The 6,000-nt window shown below is 42.5% G+C and overlaps 1 pseudogene; it reads right to left on the bottom strand.

Annotated features, from left to right (window-relative positions):
- Window positions 1-1,159: 1,159 nt before the first annotated feature.
- LOC124047906 lies at window positions 1,160-2,749 on the bottom strand (annotated as a pseudogene).
- Window positions 2,750-6,000: the final 3,251 nt, after the last annotated feature.

Below are 6,000 nucleotides of genomic sequence, written 5' to 3'. Positions count from 1 at the left end.
TCGTAAATATAAAACACCTTTTATTCTTTTGTCAATTCGTGGTTCAAAACCAAGAGAGGAACGTGCAAGTGCCTGCAGTGCTTTTGGAAAGAGAGAGAGGGTGAGAGATAAATAAGGTGAGAAAGTGATTGGGGGGATGGGGCAGAGAGAGGACAGTGCAGCAGTGTAGCCTAGTGGTTGTTCATTAATGTACACCACTACTGTTACTAGGAAAACATGTCACTCTACAACAACCTTACTCAATATGCGTACCGCGGGCCAGATCCAAAACGGGCTCAATACGTGGCCCATTTCTTCACTTGAAGACCCTATTATTGGCTAGACCATCATTACACCAAAAACCCACTAGACTAAAAATGGACTAACCCATCTAACATTTCCCAGAATTCCAGAAGGCAAGCCCACCCCTGCAAATAGAAAATGTGTAGAATTTCAAGATATGTTCTTTAAAAACTGCTAAAATGTTCCCTTCACGCCATGGCATACTGTGTAGAATTGCAGGAAATTGCAAATGTCTCTCTCTGCCAACAAGAGGTGTTTGAACAGTTTGGGGTCGCAAGGTGGGGGTTTGTTACTACACCGATAAATTACAATATCCATCCGGACCTTTGTCACCTAGGAAATTTGTGTGACCGGACCTTCTCAAATAGTTTGAGTACCCCTGAGTACCTCTGTCCCTGTTCTCATGGTGTAATATTTTTTCTAGGCTCATATACTCACCTCTGTATTGTGTACATATACTAGTCTTATTGTTATGCTGTCACTAATAGAGACATATTCAGTGGTAGACTATTGGCTTTAATATCCACTATTCACAAAGGGTGTGTGCTGCATGAGCGTAATATACACACTTCAGTCAGCACAGACAGATTATAATTAATACATAACATTTGCACAGCAAATTCAAACACATACATTCTAAACAGCAGGTCACAGTACACACAGCCTATCCCCAGACACTTGCAGTATATATGTACATGTTATACAAAATATCTATGTACTGACATTCTTTATACAGTACGGTTTCTGCAAATGTAACTGCCACTTAGTTATTTGAATTCTGTGATAACAGCATCCAAATCCAAACGTTTGCAAACACAAATGTTTATAGCTCACTCAGCAGTGAGGCTTTAAAAGTCAGAGCCTGACAATAGAAAACTCAGAGACTGACAAGAGAGATGATCAGAGGGGCAGAGTTTTTACCATCATTATTTTTGTAAGGGCGGAGGTATGGATAGAGCTTCTCAGTGAAGGTGCAACCAGTGAAAGAGTAGATATGAGACTTGGCCTCTGCGTCATAAAAGGAGACTTGACCCTCCTCATAATCCACAAATACCCCCACCTTCTGAAGCGTCTCTCTCAGGGAGAGGCAGACAGGAGAAGAGGTATTGGTCTGGTACTGATACCTATTCCTCAGCCACACACTCCAGTATCCATTCTGAGGGCTCAGTGTAATACAATCCTTCCTGTTGCTGGACTCTCTGGTTACTCCTAAATCCCAATCAGTCTTCCCCTTGACCTGCACCTCATAGTAGAATCTCCCTGAGGAGAAGCCCTTCTTTCCAAGGATACCGGTACATAAGGAAAATCTATTTGGGTTGTCAGGGAGATTCTGTCTCCTGTCTACAGGTCTCACTTGTTTCCTATCCTCAGACAGGCTGAGACCGGGATGTGCTGTATCAGGGTCCAGAGTCACATCCACTGCATATTGCTGAATTCTCTTAATTTCAGTATCATACATCAACTTCTTCACATCACTCCAGAGTGTCTCCTCCAGCTTAGACATAGCTCCTCTCAGGTTCCCCACACCCAGACTGGTGTGAATACTGATCTCAGACCAGTCCTTGGTGGGAGGTAGGGTGCTGAGGGATGGAGAGCTCTGGAGGAGGTGGAGCTGGTCCTCAGTGTGTAAGAGCTGCTCCAGCTCAGTGCTTCTCTTCTGTAGCTCAGCGATTTCCTGCTGCAGCTCTTTAATGAGCCCGTCAGCCTTCCTCTCTGCTGCTTTCTCCTTCTCCTCAACTACCTCAATGAACTCAGCCTGGCTTTTCTCAATGGAGCGCACCAGAGCAATGAAGACTAGTGCGCTGTCTTCTATCTCTCCCTCTGCGTCTCTCTTGCTGATCTCTACTAAGTGTTTTATATCCTGAACCTTCTGAAGTCGCTCCTGGATCATCTGCTGCACTTCTGCCTCCATCTTCCCCAGCTGAACTTATCTCTGTCTATACTCTTTCTCTAGAGGGACAGTGTAGTGAGTCTTGTGTTCTGTTTTCATGCACAAGAGACAAACACACGTCTGGTCAGTCCTACAGAACAGCTCCAGGAGTTTGTTGTGCTCATTACACATCCTGTCTTCTAGGTTCTCCACAAGGGCAATTAGCTTGTGTCTCTTCAGGGCTGGGGCTATCTGATGCGGCTGCAGATGAGTTTCACAATAAGAGGTCATACACTCCAGGCAGGACTTCAGAGCCTTGAACTTCGTGCCAGTGCAGGCGTCACAGGCCACTTCTCCAGGCTCAGGAGGGCGTTGGTCTGGGCTGCTGGTAGTGTTCACTTGAACTGACTTCCTGAACTGAGCAGCCATCTCAGAAATTCAATTATTGACAAAAAGATCTGGTTTTTTATCAAACACGTTTTTACACATTGGACACTGGCATAGGTCATTTCTTTCCCAGTACTTTCTGATACAGGCCTTACAGAAGTTGTGTCCACGTGGAATGGTGACAGGCTCAGTGAACACATCCAGACACATCCAGACATATAGAACACAGAAACTGCTCTTCCAACAGGAAACTGCTGGAGGACGCCATATCTAGACAGAGAGAAAAGGTGAAACGATAAAGCATTTAATGGAATGAGTCAGCTCTTGATACTTTATTGGTCATACAATCATGAGCTTATGTAAAGTGTCTTTGAGTGACCTGAAAGGCACTTACTAATACAATGTAACTACTATACTGAACAAAAATATAAAACGCAACGTGTAGGGCTGTGGCGGTCACGAAATGTCATCAGCCGGTGATTGTCAAGCTAATAACTGTGTCTCACAGTAATATACCATTAATTAACAAACACATTTAGCGTCTCATGGCTTCCACACACAGCCTACAAGCCACTGACTGATGCAGAACTTTGGAACATCTACATTTTTAAAGGTCTAATAAATCCAGGTAATATAGCCTACACCTTCACAAAAATAATGTATTTATTTTAGACAGGTCTAAAGAAGCATGATCTGAAGAAAATGTAGTCTATTTCAGAAGAACAGAAGAATAGCATACTGAGTTGTCCTTATGTTAGGTCCTGATCTGGCTATGTCAAATGGCTGTGAGCTAACCTAGTTCATTTAGCAGAGAAGATTTTCTTAGAATTCATTGGGATTATTTACATTATTTCATAGTATGAAGAATACAATTGAACAAAGCTGAATCAAATAGAAAGGATTTTTTTTTTGAGGGAGTGCGCGGCTATTCTGTGTTGAGCGATTAACAAAGAAATAGGTATTCCTATATGCTTAATTTAGAGTTATTAATGTAACTTTAGTTATTCTACAAACATTGGACTGTATGTTTAGATTTTTAATACATTGTAAGGCTGCATGAATCACCTTAGTGTGGCTGTATTGCACCCTAAAAAAATCCATGCCTTTAGCGAACAGTGGCCGTTGTGCCATTCTCCCTGAGTGCTGCACGCTCTGAAGCACCTCTCACTCACACGGTTCTCCATCACATAATTGGGTCTTTCTCACAGGCTACAAGTGAAGACAGACACATCAGGTATGCAACTGCGCAAGTCCTTATCCAATTCCGAGGTGCATATTGAAGGTATTGGAAGAACTGTCCACATTTACTTTTTGTCAGCCAACAAGATGAGTAGGCCTAACAAACAGCAAAAGCACTAGCCTATGTCCATCTACTATACCCCGTAATACAAAAGTTGACATATTCCATTCTGTGAGAGAAAACATGGTCTGGTACAGTTGTGGAATGCGATAGATGCCAAATTAATACAACCACTAGCATAAAAATGTTTTACTCGATGTGGCTGATGCAACAGATCAAGACATTTAGCTTAAAATGTTGATAAACGATTAGGCTATTTATTCACATTATCAGCACAGCAATGCGCACATGGCAGTTGCCTATAAGAAAACGCCATTATCCAAAGTGACCGCAAAGGCGATTGCATGTAAGGCTTTTATTATAAATGTGCATTTTTATGATGTAAATTCTTCCCCAAATTTGAAACTCACGCGCTGTTTTTATATGCCAGTTAGGCTCTACACTCCTTGTAAAACGGAGTAATGTTCTTAATGTGAAGAAGTTATTGGGACACTTTAGTTGTGATACTTTTTTCTTTATTTTTATTTCACCTTTATTTAACCAGGTAGGCTAGTTGAGAACAAGTTCTCATTTGCAACTGCGACCTGGCCAAGACAAAGCATATCAGTGTGAGCAGACAACACAAAGTTACACATGGTGTAAACAATTAACAAGTCAATAACACAATAGGAAAAAAAAGGGGGGAGTCTATATACATTGTGTGCAAAAGGCATAAGGTAGGCGAATAATTACAATTTTGCAGATTAACACTGGAGTGATAAATGATCAGATGGTCATGTACAGGTAGAGATATTGGTGTGCAAAAGAGCAGAAAAGTAAATAAATAAAAACAGTATGGGGATGAGGTAGGTAAAAATGGGTGGGCTATTTGCCGATAGACTATGTACAGCTGCAGAGATCGGTTAGCTGCTCAGACAGCAGATGTTTGAAGTTGGTGAGGGAGATAAAAGTCTCCAACTTCAGCGATTTTTGCAATTCGTTCCAGTCACAGGCAGCAGAGAACTGGAACGAAAGGCGGCAAAATGAGGTGTTGGCTTTAGGGATGATCAGTGAGATACACCTACTGGAGCGCGTGCTACGGATGGGTGTTGCCATCGTGACCAGTGAACTGAGATAAGGCGGAGCTTTACCTAGCATGGACTTGTAGATGACCTGGAGCCAGTGGGTCTGGCGACGAATATGTAGCGAGGGCCAGCCGACTAGAGCATACAAGTCACAGTGGTGGGTGGTATAAGGTGCTTTAGTGACAAAACGGATGGCACTGTGATAAACTGCATCCAGTTTGCTGAGGTCGACCGATATTTTTGGGCGCCGATTAAAAAAGTGATATTTTTAATTATACCTTTATTTAAATAGGCAAGTCCGTTAAGAACACATTCTTATTTTCAATGACGGCCTAGGAACGGTGGGTTAACTGCCTTGTTCAGGGGCAGAACCACAGATTTTCACCTTGTCAGCTCGGGGGAACCAATCTTGCAACCTTACAGTTAACTAGCCCAACACAATAACGACCTGCCTCTCTCTCGTTGCACTCCACAAGGAGACTGCCTGTTACGCGAATGCAGTAAGCCAAGGTAAGTTGCTAGCTAGCATTAAACTTATCTTATAAAAACAATCAATCATAATCACTAGTTAACTACACATGGGTGATGATATTACTAGATATTATCTAGCGTGTCCTGCGTTGCATATAATCTGACTGAGCATACAAGTTTCTAAGTATCTGACTGAGCAGTGGTAGGCAGAAGCAGGCGTGTAAACATTCATTCAAACAGCACTTTCGTGCATTTTGCCAGCAGCTCTTCATTGTGCGTCAAGCATTGCGCTGTTTATGACTTCAAGCCTATCAACTCCCGAGATGAGGCTGGTGTAACCGAAGTGAAATGGCTAGATAGTTAATACATTGCATTTTAAACGTCACTCACTCTGAGCCTTCTAGTAGTTGTTCCCCTTGCTCTGCATGGGTAACGCTGCTTCGATGGTGGCTGTTGTCGTTGTGTTCCTTGTTCGAGCCCAGGGAGGAGCGAGGAGGGACGGAAGCTATACTGTTACACTGGCAATACTAAAGTGCCTATAAGAACATCCAATAGTCAAAGGTTAATGAAATACAAATGGTATAGAGGGAAATAGTCCTATAATTCCTATAATAACTACAACCTAA

Source organism: Oncorhynchus gorbuscha, linkage group LG11 (assembly GCF_021184085.1).
Source record: "Oncorhynchus gorbuscha isolate QuinsamMale2020 ecotype Even-year linkage group LG11, OgorEven_v1.0, whole genome shotgun sequence".
Classification (NCBI taxonomy): Eukaryota; Metazoa; Chordata; class Actinopteri; order Salmoniformes; family Salmonidae; genus Oncorhynchus; species Oncorhynchus gorbuscha.
The sequence above is the reverse complement of the archived record's forward strand: the minus strand, read 5'-3'. Positions and strand labels throughout refer to the sequence as shown.